The sequence below is a fragment of the Dermacentor silvarum genome, chromosome 8, assembly GCF_013339745.2.
Source record: "Dermacentor silvarum isolate Dsil-2018 chromosome 8, BIME_Dsil_1.4, whole genome shotgun sequence".
Classification (NCBI taxonomy): domain Eukaryota; kingdom Metazoa; phylum Arthropoda; class Arachnida; order Ixodida; family Ixodidae; genus Dermacentor; species Dermacentor silvarum.
Window position 1 is genome coordinate 28,650,796 of NC_051161.1, and position 14,734 is coordinate 28,665,529.

At 46.6% G+C, this 14,734-nt stretch overlaps 1 protein-coding gene across 5 annotated transcripts in view; it reads left to right on the forward strand.

The window, feature by feature from the left end:
- Positions 1-4,672: 4,672 nt before the first annotated feature.
- LOC119460928 (uncharacterized) overlaps positions 4,673-14,734 on the forward strand; it is a 99,055-nt gene continuing 88,993 nt past the window's right edge. For 3 of the 5 annotated variants that reach the window (XM_049672694.1, XM_049672693.1, XM_049672695.1), the window contains exon 1: positions 4,675-6,130. The gene's annotated coding sequence lies outside the window, so the exon portion shown is untranslated. Of the gene's footprint in view, positions 6,131-14,734 lie in introns of all 5 variants that reach the window. The other 2 variants (XM_037722066.2, XM_049672696.1) reach the window with 2 other exon arrangements.

The window sequence follows — 14,734 nt, forward strand, 5'->3', positions numbered from 1 at the left end:
CTCCTCAACTGTAATAGATCTCTTTTTTTTTTTTCGGCCGTCCTGCACCTTCAATGCGGAAGTGACTGAGGGCAAGGGTATACAGCATGAACATTGTACTCGTATAAACTTAAACTGTGTACCTTTCTTTCTTTTGGCAAGTATTCCAGGTAGAATGCTTTTCTCCGGTATTCGGAACTGCGGTTACGTCCTGAAAATGGGGATACCGCTGCATTCCTCTGTCCTTCATTGTTCCCCGAAGCAGCGCACAAGCAACAAGACACAAAGAAAATGAAGACAAGACGAGCGCTGTCTGACAATACACAGTTAATTAAAAACTAACGCGAAATGTATACTGACGTTGTACGCTAGAATGTATACTGATAATAGAAATGTTCCAATGAACCTGCTGTTCTCAGTCAGAGTTCTTCATGTCTTCCTCTTCTTTGTGTCTTATTCCTTGCGCGCTGTCTCAATGGACGTGTTCCAAATCGACCGGCTTGCCATTCTGTTGCACTTCCTTGTTCGCTGAGGTCAGCTAAAGAAAGCAATGACACCCTAGAGATGGCTCGAACGATCCCAAGGAAATTCACAGATGTTTTTGAATGCGCAGCGTTGAGAGTGTCATCCGGCACCACTCAGATATGGAAGAAGTTAAGTAGCTTTAGTCACAGTGACGTAGCCAGGGTTGAGTTTCAGTGTCCGAACACTGCCAAGGCTTTATTCATTCCTCCTAGAACAATGAGAAATAAACCACGTAGGGGGAGGTGAACACCCTCCGAAACTAAGTCCTGGCTACGCCACTGCTTGGTCCGATACGTTCCGTCTTGCCGAGTCAATCGACTCATTTAATCGAGAAAGGAACGTGAAACACAAAGGACCTGATACGATATAATGAGCGTACAGGAATTCACGCTAAAATTATTCAAAGAAAATCTCGCTCCACAGTCGATTAACCACAGCGGAAATGGTGGGTAGGCTCGGGCGCATATAGTGATTTACCGGCGGGGTTACCAAATGGCCTACGTGCACTACATGAAACACATAAGTTAAAAGAAAAAGAAAAGAACAAAACATCCGAAGACACCTAAGTACTTCTTATGAGTTGCGAATGCGAAAGCATCAATGTCCAATTGAACGCCGCTGAGTGGTCCTTCGAGTGATGAGCTCCTCGCGGGCAAGCGAACGCGTTGAAACGCTTGGCCAACGCTTCCTAGACAGCACAAGGCCGGTGCATTTCGATCCTTGACGTCATGCTACCTTGTCCGGCTGCCATAGAATCTAATGGGGACACTCCCGAGTAAGCCGCGATGATTTTGACATCATCGCTTTCGTCACGCCGGGCTTAGCTATGCATATTTCGGCCCAAGTAGTATGATGCTATAAAGCAGAGTGCACAGGCCTGCTATCTAGGAGGCGCTGGCTTAGCCGAGTGGGTAAGAAACATCGGCTTCTGAGCGTGGGATCAAAGGTTGAAAATGCACTACCGACAACGTTTATTTTTTCTTTCGAATTTATTCTGTTTCCTTTTATCTAAATAATTTCTTTATAGCGATTACCGAGGAGAAGTTAGAACGCAGGCGAGAGCTTGCGCGGACAAGGAACGCGCGGATAACGCAGGCTTCCGAGAGGGACAGCGAGGGTGACGTGGCGTCGCAGTGATGCCCTCTCCCCTCACGCAGCACCTGGCGCGCCAGCGACCCAGCAGGTGTTCCCTTTCGCCCGCTCTGCTCCGTCGAGGCGTGCACGTGATGTGGCGTCATAGCCAATGGGAATTTAGGTGCCGTTTTGCAGCTACAAACACCGGCTTTTTCGCTCAATGGGCGATTTGATGCTTTCGCATCAAAAATAATTTGCCGTTGCTTTGGCGAGAAAGCGTTACTGCGGCTTCTTTTATTTTTCTTGGTAGTTGAGTTGTGCTGCGGGCTATGTTCATCACGTTATGCTCAGAGCTAATTAATTGTTAAATAATTGTTTTAAATACTCATTCTTTCTATAGGCGATGAAATGGCTTGCCTACATTTATAACTAGTTGAAGCAATTTAAATAATTTCTTATTATTACTTGAAAACAACTTAAGCGCCCATCAAATACTAACCATAAGTCCGTCCTTGCACGTGCACTTTTGCCTAACCTTTTCATTAAGGTGTGAAGTACTGTTTCCTACATTTTTACTAATGTGTTGCCATATGCTTTTCGCTTCGAATTAGGTACAAGAATATTGGATAAAATTGATTCCTTTTGCACTAACTCACTTTTCTTGTAACTATTTTCGTTGTGCTTGTGTCCTTCATGGATCAATACCCATTGGGTCTGGCAGTATGTATAAAATAAATTAGGTTCTACCATACAAATTCCAGTCTAAAGATATAAATAAGTGCCGACACTTCTAAGCATGCATGTCGCTAAATATTGATGATAATTGGGCAGTAAAGCTCACCACGAGTACATTAAAAATATATTTTTTAATCTGTTCTTTCTTTGTAATGTTTTGGAAACCGTAGGATGTTAGAAATTAAGGCGGCAAAATGAGGACAACTATTGGCAAACAACGAAATTGCGATGACTGACTACGTTAGCAAATTAATTCTGCGGAATTCCGCAAGGTGGATGAAGGTTCATGAAAGGAAAAGTTGACATCCACTCGTATGTAGCACGAAGGAATACGAAGGAAACCCACACGGGTTCCTGAGAATTTGCTCTCGCGCTGCGATCTGCTAGCCTCCTGGTTATCTCAGATGGTAGAGCGACCGTCCCGGAAAGGCGTTGGTCCGGGGTTCGAATCCCGGACAAGGAAGAATTTTTTCTTCAACTGTGAAGCTTTGTTTCTGAGAAACCCGCGTGGCTTTCCTTTCTAGCTTCGTGCTACATTTCGGATGGATGTCAATTTTTCCTTTCACTGACTACGTTAGTATGAGAAACCAGAAAATCAGAGAAAGGGGGATAGAAATCTGATTATGATTATGAGGCAGGCCATAGTGGAGGGTTCCGGATTAATTTTGACCACCTGGGGTCAAAATTTGTAGAGCAATATCACCACTTCCATAATGGACGAAGCGCTGTATCGCCGGCGCTCGTAAATGCTAGCGCCAGATTTATGTGCACGCGCATCAGTGTGGGTGCAAATAACTTGACGTGCGTCGGGCACTGTTTTTCAAAGTCGGCCCTCTGACTCATCCGAGTGTACCGGCTCCAGAATTGGCTCGGTTTGGCTCGCTTAATGTCGACACAGCTTTTATTTAGTGCCGCTGTTTTCATCGCGTGCCTTTCTGTGCTCCGGCCTCGTCGTGCTGAGGGGGGCATAGTTTGCACAGCCGGCTCGATCTGCAAGTGCCACAAACAAGGTGCGTATAACAGCTGCCCACATGGGTATTCAGCACACGAAACTGAACAGAACTTCCTCGCAGCCTATGTGCAGTTGGCAAGAGAACGTTGCGTGCATGGTCTGAGAAATGTGTATGCATGGACCATACACGGTAAGTGATTGATAGATTGACTGTCTGATTAAGTGACGGGGTGGACGTTCCGAGACAAACAATAAGCAAACAAAGAAACGCTGTCGCTGGATGCTCCGGATTAATTTTGACCGCTTTGTGTTCTTTAATGTGAACCTAAATCTATTTTTTAGCACTCCATCATCTCCCTTCTTTTTTTTTCCTTCATTTTTTTTTGCTTTGGATAAACGCGAAGGAAACGAAGACCAAAGCTTAATCTAGTTTGGTATATGGTTCTACGGTTGCACTTTCTAACTTCCATTAAGCTGTGCGCTTCCCCATGTTGATAACTGATTCATGTTTCGTTTATACGTGGTCATCACGATCGTCAACCACATGCACGTCGAAGGCCTCCGTCAGAGTTCTCCAATTACCCCGTCCCAGGTGACTATTTGTCACCATAGCAAAGTAGGTGACTATTTTCCACCGCCCCATTTCAAAGGGGATGCCAATAAATCATCATCATCTAAGTTAGACGAGCCTATCCTAAGTGAGCATGTCTTGTACTGTCAGTACTGCAGCTAATCCTTGCCACACTAGAATGCGTTTCCCTCACCCTCGGCACCCATCCTGTTCCTCGAATAGAGCGCACATCTGTTCAACGTATGACTACTTGACTCGTCAACACCACTTCTTATTCTCAACTACGACATCATCTTCCAGCGCTTGCTCTTTAATCCCTACTGCTGTCTTTATATCTCTGAACAAAGGCGCTGCTGCGTTTTTTGAGGTGTACCGGCCTGTGTGACCGCCTGTGACTAATCCAGCTATGAACGCTTGAATGTGCAACTGTGCAGGGTGTGAACTTCTCTCTTCCTTCTCCTCTTTCAATCCCCTTTCCCCCTTCGCCAGTGCAGGGTAGCCTACCGGGCTCAGCCTGGTTAACCTCCCTGCCTTTCCCTTATGACTTCTCTCTCTCTGAACCTCACGTCTATCGTCTACCGTTCCATCGCTCGTTGCACCTGCATCTCAGGTGCGCTATCGTCCTGTAGGTGCGCTATCGTCCTGCCCACGGGAGAGCCCATTCCTCAAACGCGCTGCCCTGCCAAGCAAGCGCTCTACTAAAGCCGGCGGCCACACGTGCCTCTTGGCGCTGGCGCCGCCTCTTGGCCGGTCGCGCCAGGAAGCGCCGGGCACCACCGCTCGCGCTGCCCAAGGGAAACGCAAGCTACGCCGCGGACCGGCTCCTTCGGCGTCGACTCCTCAGTTGGCGCTCGGCTCTTCTTCTTGGCCGCCGCCAGGTGTGTAGCGTCGTGCCCTCCTCGCCCATCCGCGCACGTCTTCTCTCCCAGCGCTGCAAACAGCCATGCGGCGCTCGAGGCAAGCGCGCGACGTCTGATGAGCCGGCGGCCGCGGCAGTTATTCTTCCCGGGTGCTCCCTCGTCGTCGTTCGTCGATGTCCACCGGTACATGACACAGTGACCGTCCCTACTCGAGCTCTTCGTCCCAGACGCTGGAGAACCTTGGCCGAATTCGGGCGTTCTCTTCGCCATCTCTGTGGGACATCTCCATCGGGACATCTTCGGAGGATACCTACTGGAGTTCGGCAACGCTGCGACACCATCGGTGCCAGCTGCGAGGCGGGGCCAGTCACAGGTGTTACACCGAGCGTGTAACCGAAGTCACCGAACACTACGCTGATCGCCTACTGCCCAGATCAGTAGAACCGTCGACAATTTAGAAGTCTGGCGAGCTGATCCTAACCTTATAATCCGAGAGGATACGAGAGCTCGGCGGCAACTCGGCGACGCTGGATTGTGAGTAGCGCACCTGCAGTATTGGCGAACAGCAGCGAAACTCTGTTCGACACTGACGAGACGTCGTGTTTGTGACTTCCACGTTTTAGGGCTTTCGTTCGTTGGACTAATCGGTTTGAGACGGAATGACGTAACTGTGGATGTGCGCAGTTTGTGTGTGGAAGTGCGTGAGAACTGAATGATGGGTGTTTCGCTATTTACGTCACGCATGGCGCGCTACGGAAGAACGCTCTCTCTAGCCCATGCTTAGTTGCGTGCTAACGGGTAGATTTGAGAGTGATTCGCTTACAGCGCACTTATTCAGTTTTCCCTGAACAACGCCTTTCCATTTTTGCAAACAACACCCGCCGGACCTGTGACGAATAAGCGGTGCTGCTCCATTTAAACAAGGCTTAAACAACTCCACTTTTTTCCAGCACTAACATATTTTATCATCTGATAATTCAGAACAAAGTTCACCCTTACACATTCAAGGTGGCAGGTCACTAGTATTGCTTCGACAACACCTGACGGCTTTTTTTTTGTGTTGTGTCCACGATCCTGGCAGTTGTGCGATAACAATATCGCATCTTTCTAACAAGGATAAGGACAGTCCAACATTTGTTGAAAGACAAGCCGATTTATTCATCACCAGAAATTATCGTCGCCCTGCGTTATCTGCGCCATAAGCCAAACCTTCGCTACGTAAAATAATTCCCCAAGTTTATCGTTAGTCTCCATCGTAAGGAATCCCCTACGTCATCGAGTTCATTGCTGCATCGCTCTAGGCAAATTATATTTTTCGAGAAACAGTGAGAAGTGATCTACAGAACCTTGGTGCTTCGTTACTACGTACACGGGTGTCATCACGTGAAGGGACGTTCCAACAGTCTCCGCGGGGAAATCGCCGAAGTCACTCAGGTAAGGCTTGATCAGCATCATTATATGCTCTGTTTGATTACCTATGTTGCTTAAACTAACGCTTTCACGTAACCACAAAAAATTAGTTAGAAAATTGTTGTCTTGATGTTGAAAAAATGTTGAAAAATGTTGTCGCACTGTTGCGTTGAACTTGAAAGTTAAAAAAAAAAAAACATATTGGCAAGTAAGCGTCGTCATAACTGATGAGATATTGCGAGCAATACCTCGGTTCTCAAACTTGGAGCACCTTGAGCGTTTTTCACCAACATCAGCTTTCAACTATTATATCAGGTGAAGTGCAGTACGTGCTGACGCTGCATTATAGGCGGCGTCAGTACGCTCTCAATAGGCACAGTACTGAGACCGCAAAGTACACCGAGAGGACTCATGAGGCAGAAGCACGCTGCCTGTCACCGCTTTGAGAGGTCGGCAATATGCGACGACCGTCACCCACTCGATGTCACTGGCACGCCCGAGGTTGTCGCTCGAGCTGACCAGCTGCTGCTCTGCATATTATTTGGCTAGAATCTGTTAACGCTAAATGTCGGAGTGTTAAGTGCTACAAGTCGCACTTGACACTCCCAACTCCAAGAACCAATTTCAGCAGTGGCTATCAGTATTTCGATGCACCCTTTAGGACCGTGCTACCCAATCCTTCACTAAAGTGCTGTCAGCAAGGTGATCACGAAACGTAGACAGAAACAGCTAATATCCTTTTATTAATATGATATTATGGTTGAAAAGCTTAAAGGTCGGCTTGAATCAAAGTTCTGACCTGCTACTCCGCATTGGGAAGGGAGACGGGAGTAAAAAGAGAGAGAGAGGGAGAAAGATGGCGGTTTAGTGAACTTAACAGCAAAGACTCTTCAAAGTCTCAAATAATATGAAATTAAAGGAGAAGTTGACACCTTTATCGGCACCAGATGCTTCTCGTCGCAGGGCAAGTAAAACTAAAAACACGAGAAAACGGAAAAGCATTGTAGGCCGTCAAATATCACGGACATTTGTGAAGTTCCGCGCACTGAAGGGAGTAAATGGAGAGTAAGAGACCCACACGGTTCTTAAAACAAGTAAAAGTGCACAAAAAAGTCTGAAAACGCGCACTTAAGTTTAGTTTCAGAGAAGAAACGGCTGAAGTATTTACAGATATCTACAAAAGACCAATAGCACCATATAGCAATATCAGATGTGAGCTACACACATGCGACCAACACAACCTGAAGTGCTTAAAGAAAGATGTAACAGTGCGGTCAAGCGCGAATCTTCAGTATGAGCCGAACATTCTTCTTTCTTTCGAAAAGACCTTGAAAGGCACAAGTGCTCTTTACTGTAGCCCTATTGTTGTCAATGGGCCAAGTGAACTATTTGTCTTGCTTAGGTTAAGCTACAACGAGCCCCATAAGTAATACTGAAGGCTGTAGACTTTTAATTTAAGTTAGATCAAGGGCGCTAAATGTTCAGGCATCTTTGCGGGTGTGTGTATTTGCCGCATTGTTCAAAAATTAACCAGGCGCATCGGCGCAGCAACTTCTTTATTTTGGATGTAATAACCGCAGTAACTGTGTGTTAAGTGTTTGTGACAGCAAGATATTATGGTCGAGCATATACGACATCATGTTACAAACAACTGCACGTCTAACAGCGGATCATAGTAAATTTTTCTGCACTGATCAAAACAGTGATCAAAACAAAACAGTTTAAAAATATAGGACTTTAAGAATATGTTGCGATATTGGAGTTGTGTGCATCGCGCGCATCGCCAAAACTGATATGGGAGCAAATTGACATAGAAGAGATGCTTTTTGTTAACGCGATCTTTGGAACGCACCATAATCTCTGAAAAAAAAAAAAAGTGAAGGAACTTCTAGTTTTCTGCTTTGTGCAAGCCAATGCCTGCGCATATTTCAGTTGGTCAAGATATGAAGAGTTTTCCAGGACGGTATATGATTTATGCATTGTTTGAGATTAAGACTTTGCCTGAGAGTGCGTAATATTTTACTCGTATCACCCTGTTGTTGACGTTTCTCGTTGCCGTGTTGCTTTATTATGGCGTGGCTTCATTTCTAGCATTCTGGTGCATACTTACCACATAGAAGATAAATTAATGGCTGGTGCGACAAGTATAACGTTTGTAGCGTTTGTTGCAATTGGGTTTCCCTTATGTATATATGTGGAGCGTGCCTGTGAATCAGATTATACGCGTATGTTAATATGATTTATTTGATCTTTTTTAATTACAATTCACCTATTTCGTCATAAGCTGATAGTGATTTTGTCCCCATGTAGAGGGATCAGGGCATTTGCCTAGTTGGCCACACATTTTTTTTTCTTGATCTCCTTCGATGTGTATATGTTTAAGGAAAAACAAACAAACAAACAACATAGAAGGGATGCGTAATCAATTGCAATTGCCGAATGTGATTTAATGTTTTTTGCCTCTTGTACATATTATCAGTACACAACGCACTTACTTTCATGATTCGAGGCAATAAAGAGCAATGCACTTCGTCCGGCTATGATCGCGCTTTGTGTGGCTTTAAGTATCGTCAGAGGGTGTAGTACAATAGAAGTAGCCTCTTGGCCGAAACGTCGGCTTTGTATGCCACTGCTGACCTCTTCAATTTTTTTTCATCTTCCCGTGAAAAATGTGTCTTGCTTAGTTTAAATATAAACCAGCCCTGCACGAAGTTCTCCGAATGCATTTAGTTTCTTCACGGACATAGCGTTCAAGATTCCAGCAAGAGTGTGCCCCGCATTTCAGTGTTTCGCACTGACTCTAATAGATTGGCCCCAGGCGGGCCCTCAAACAAACAGCTCTGTATAGAACCATGCATACACCATATGATTGGTCTGCAGCGCAACAGAGATGAAAGCTATGTTTAGCAACGGTTGCGCACGGCCACTTTTAGCAAGCAGTTCCGCCTTTCCCACGTCGTTAAGTAATCGCCCGCGGTGACAATTAAGTCGAAGAGATGGCGGTTGCTGGCACTTTTACCCGCTTGCGTCGAAGGTCTGGCACGCGCCAAAGAGAGCGAATATTTGTTTCCTGTCGTTGATGTCGCAACGTGGCGTTCATTCGGGTTCTAAAAAATAAAAAATAATGCAGTGCCATTCCTACACAAAAGCGGTGCTGCAAGAAAACAGGAAGTGTGCCGTTTTGGGCGTTAAATGATTAAGAATGACCGCGAGAATAATTGTGGACTGCCCGCGTCGGCCCACACTTGCGTGCTGAAAGACTTGACAAACGTCTGTAGGCTGTTCTCTTCGTATTTGCTTTTGCTTCAGAGTTCGATGATTCTGAGTTTCTTTATAAATAGCTCGACCAAGATTCTGTGACTGCGAGGATATACGAGTACTTCTTAGATTTGTATGTTCCGTATGTTGTACATTATGCAACGAACAAGCCAACTGGTGCCCTTACAAAACGAGCGATGTTTTCGCGCCTACTTGCTTGAAAAAAAAAATTAAGAGAAGCTATCTTAGCGATATCGCCGGTGTGCGCGTCGATATGGCAAAACTTGCTGCAGCGTGCGGCTTCAGCAAATATACCTCGCACCTAGCTGTCCACACGTTATATATTTGCTCTAACAACACATACACAAACACTAGCTCAAGTTCTACGTTCACGCAACGACATTACTCGCTGATTTTCATCATGATGACTATAGTTCCTTTCTCTCTCTAATTTCATGCACAGTTCTCGACGAAAGCTTCGAAGCTACTCCACACGTGAGACGGAACCCGCTGTCGCGCCGCATACAAAGGCCATTTCACAACATCCGGCGTTCAAAAGTCATATAGTTAGCAGTACCTAACCCTTGCCTCTCCTCAGCTTCCGAGCCACCAGACCTTATATAGAACATTCGACGGCGCCTTACGCACTTGCTTTTTTAGTTTGTGGCCGTCGCATTCGGCACTCCCGCGCACTTGCTCCCTACATGTATCTTAGTCAAGCATAGACCAGAGCGTGCACGTCCTATAGTCTATCCTCGGTCACGGCGGCGCGCTTTGAGCGTTTCCTGGAAAGTGTATGAGTCCGACAATAGAGCTAGTACGGCGACATACCTCGTCACCAACTGAATGGCTTCGATAATTTTGAAAAAAAGCCGTATACCTCGATGCTAAACGCTGACTGGCGGTGGTGTACGCCGGAACATGCGCAGAATATTCCGATCCGCTGTTCGCTTGTTCCACGCTGACTTTATATACGCACTGATTCAATGAATTCACGGATTGCACTCATCTATATAGCTATAGATAAGTCCATCAAGTCCACTACGCCCGGGATTTAGATACCTTGTGATGTCATCGTGGGCATTCAGGCCACGACACAGCTCCCTCTCTTTAGAACGAAGCAAGAAAGACGGTTTACAAGAACAACGACTCGTTCTTTGCTGAATGAAAAAGAAAACAACAACAACAGCAATAAAGACCATACATCTGCGGCGACCATCACGAAGCACGCACACAGTCACCGGCATTTTTCAACTCGCGCCAGTTTTCCCGTTGAAATTGGACTGCACCGACTTCCGCTTCACGAGTATACTACGTCTCGCGTGCGACTGTTTGGCCTCACAAACAACACACCTCTCCCCTCTCCTCATCCTTTCCACGCGCGCCTTCCCAGCTCCTTCATCAAATGCTCACTGAGCCTCGACAAGCGAGTGAATAACGCGACATGGAGATTCGCACGCGCGCCGGCGTCGGGAGATGCATTGTGCGCGGGAAACAAAGGCGTATATACGCGCGTACACACACTTCACCGCACTACAAACAGCCTCGGCGCACGCACACGACGCAAAACCACGCGCGCTAATGAGTCGGCGCTCCTCGACGGAGCGGAACAAAAGAAGTCAGGAGGTCACGCCCGAGGAGACCCAACTAGCCGTGACAGCGGTAGCGTGGGGGCACCGTGAACTGCGGAACGCGTTCGGATCGCAGCGAGAAACGTCGTTAGCGTCTTCGCGGAGGAGAGATATGGGGTCGACGCCATACCAGGGGGCGGGGCCATCGGGTTTCATATGGTCCCGGGTTCAGTTGGCGGAAAAATAAAACTAGGAAGAGATTGATAGGACCCGATTTGATCTCTTGCAGTCATAGGTAGCGGTACAAGGTAGATTTTGAGGAAAAAAAAAAGATTAATGAAATGTATACAAAAATGCAAAACAACAAAAACAACAAAAAAAAAGTATAGCGTACCCGATTAAAATAAAGCAGGCTAAGTGACTATTTGTCACTGCCCCGTTTCAAAGGGGATTAAATCATCATCATCATCAGATGCGTCTGCAGATTTATTTGCGCTTTCAGAAAACTATTACGTTAGAAGTCGGGCCTCTTCACTGGTGAAGTTCACCGAATGTTAAAGAAAAGCAACAGGAGGGCAAATCGTTTTTTACAAAGGCCCCCTGGCAAAGCTTTACGCATCATAAAACATTCCCCAAAGCGCGACATTATTATACTTTTCAGTGTGACTTCTGAATTACGTTAATATCATACACCTATTTACTGATATATTTGCTTACTTCATGAACCGCCACCACCGCCCGCAAGATGCCGTGAAAGCGAGACAGAGAAACTAGGAAAGGCAGGGAGGTTAACCAGACGGCACGTCCGGTTCGCTACCCTCCATGGAGGAGAACGGATGAGGAATTACAAGAAGAAGAATATCGACGCGACTGTGCTTAATATCGGACCATGGAGACCAATTTCTAAAACTATGAGCCTAAAGTGTTCGGCATCATCTTTCTCTGCTATTGCATGGTGGTTTAAGACTGGTTAATTTCTACTCTTGGAACGTGGATCAACCATAAGGTAACGTCACTTCAAGGCCCGTATTCACAATAGCTCTTAAGTTAGAAATGTTCGTTGAGAGTAAACGGCAGTAAATGTTCGTAAATGGCAATGAATGTTCGTTGCCGGTAGGTAGTGTCACTGTGGCGCTTAGCATTTCGCGTGGTATACGCGAACTTCACGCTGAAGCATCGCTTTCGTTCATGCAACGAGCGCACATTGACCGTTTGCTGCATTTCGCCCAATGACTTTTTTTTTGTCCTGTATAAACTAATCACCTTCACAATATATTTCTTTACAAACTAAACACGAATGAATTATTGGCAACTTTTTATTTGTTAGGATAACTTACTGTCTCCTACCTAAACCCCATTTCAGAGCGCCTTCGTATTCCGCTACGGAGTATGTCTGCTCTTTCAATGAGGAACGTTTACGCTGCCTTGTGCCTAAGTATAGAGTGAACGTTTTGTATTGGGAAGTGCACGAATGCTTAAATATGAAGTTTGAGTTTGTTTGATGGATTGTGGTGAGCCTCACACATGGCACATACCTTAACAGCAGGGTAAACCTCATTACAGTACAGCAATCCGTCAATCTCACAAAAGGAGTTAATCAGCGTTCCCGTAGTTATTTAAAGGTGAACAGTTGAAACTTTAAAAAAGACACTCTGAAAGAACCCGTAGAGTGTCTTTCTTGAAGTATATATATATATATATATATATATATATATATATATATATATATATATATATATATATATATATATATATATATATACATACAGCACGTTCTTCGCACAGGGAGCCGTCCAAAGAACCTGCTGTAGCTATACGTGGTAGTAGATAATCAGGGATACCACAGATGTATCACAGTACAGTGAAGGAGACTGCGGGGCTCAGGCTTTCTATCAGTGCAATATTTAAAAAGAAAACAATACGAGTCACAGCACCGCTTTTCACCTGCAACGTATTTAACTCTGACCTCCTCGCAGGTAGATAAGGAAGCGTCTTTCTTTTTGTCTGACTATACCGACCGCTTTTCAGCGTGACACGCGGACCAACTTTCCAGCGGTGTACAGTACACTGCTTGACACCGTTAACAGTGACCGAGACATCGAGTCTGGCTCGTGCGGCCCCTATTCGGCGCGCAGTAAAAACGGTTTTCCGCTTGTCGGCTGAAAAAAGCTCCCGCGCCGATACCTTCTCGTTGTAGGCTGTTCTGTTTCAGTTGTGCACTATCTGACTCGGCGGCGGCGTCCCCTCTCTAAACCACGACGTGTGCAGAGCAGCCTCTGACCCGCTTAAGGAACGGCCGACGTACGGCGGGGAAGAAACGTGTTTTGTCCAGCTTCTGCATGCTGATCCATTTCAAGCGCGCGACCTCGCCCCTCTCTCCCGCCTCTCCACCTTCCATTTTTGATTTTTTTTTTCAAAAGTTCGTCCCCGCGGCATAAAACGTTTGGTGCGTGAAAATTATATATACATGCATAGCTGGTTTCCGATGAAATCTAACAAGGATGTCTGGTGCGGACCATAGGATGCAGATGGTAGTCAGGTGGGCGGCTTGGGTGAAGCCCCACTTTTGACAGGAAGTGGCGCCTTGATGAGTGCAGTCCGGGGCAATTCTACAAGAGGTGTGGTAGATCGGCGAGGACAGTTTGGCTGAATGCAGAAGGAACAGATCGCGTCGAAGGCAGGCCTACGGTCCGGAGCCCATGGACAGGTTGCAGATGGCGTCAATGCAGCACCCACACCGTATCCTTCTTAACGCAACCTCCTCGCGGCGGGAGAGACCGGGCGAGAGCCTAGAGGTCTGATCCACACGGAGTTATCAATGCTCGTGTGGAGCATCGAATGATTTCCTTTTTTTTATAGCCATGCGAGCCCAGGGTGTCGCGAGAAGAGCGGCAGTGGATGTATCCCTGCAGGTCGGTGACTGGCTGCGTCTGGCTGGATGTGTCCTGGTGAAGATGAACGGGGTGTACAAACAATTCGCACCGTGCACGTTAACGTTGACAATTTCACGATGAACTTTTTCGGCGAAAGGTGATCCGTTCAATACCCTGCAAATGTCTTTCACCTGCTTGGGCCGAATCCGTCTATATAACTAGTTTTTATGTTTCTACTAGTTTGATCGCAAGGTGCTCAAGGCGTCATATATATAGCCTGCAGATGGGCGAATATATGGACGGTCAGCGCAAGTCGAACGCGATAGTGGCATGTTTGAGACAGGATTGAGGCAGGACAGATTATGGCAGTAGCAACTACCTGACCGGTGACAAAGGCATCGGCAAAAGCCTGGATCCGATGTCTTCACTGGCAGATGGCACCTGTGGACTCGGTCGCGGGTTTGGACCGCAGATGCGACCAAGATGCTTTCAGTTCGTTACTTGCTTGCGATCGACCATTGCGGTAGGTTGATATGGCCCTGCGATGGAGAACCGGTGTGTTGTCACACGTAATGACGTAGGGCTTGAACTGCTGGACAAGTTGAAAGCTTGATATGACGGAACGAGCGCCGCTGGTGAACTACTTCATCCAAATTGTTGGGGCCATGTAGGGGTGAGACGGGGAAGACAGGTGATGGTTCGCATCGCATATCTGTTTGCCACATCTAACCATGTCCCCGTTCATAACCGTCATATGTTGAAATTGGGCTTGATAAACGAGTCTTGGCTGCAGTGCACAACGGACATATAATCCAGCTATCTGAGTTCTAGCGCCGCCTGCCTTTGAAGAGATGCGCCTAACGAGCTGCAGCAGCTGGGTTGAGGGACGACGTGCTTCTCTCACCCATGGCGCTGCTGAGAAGTCC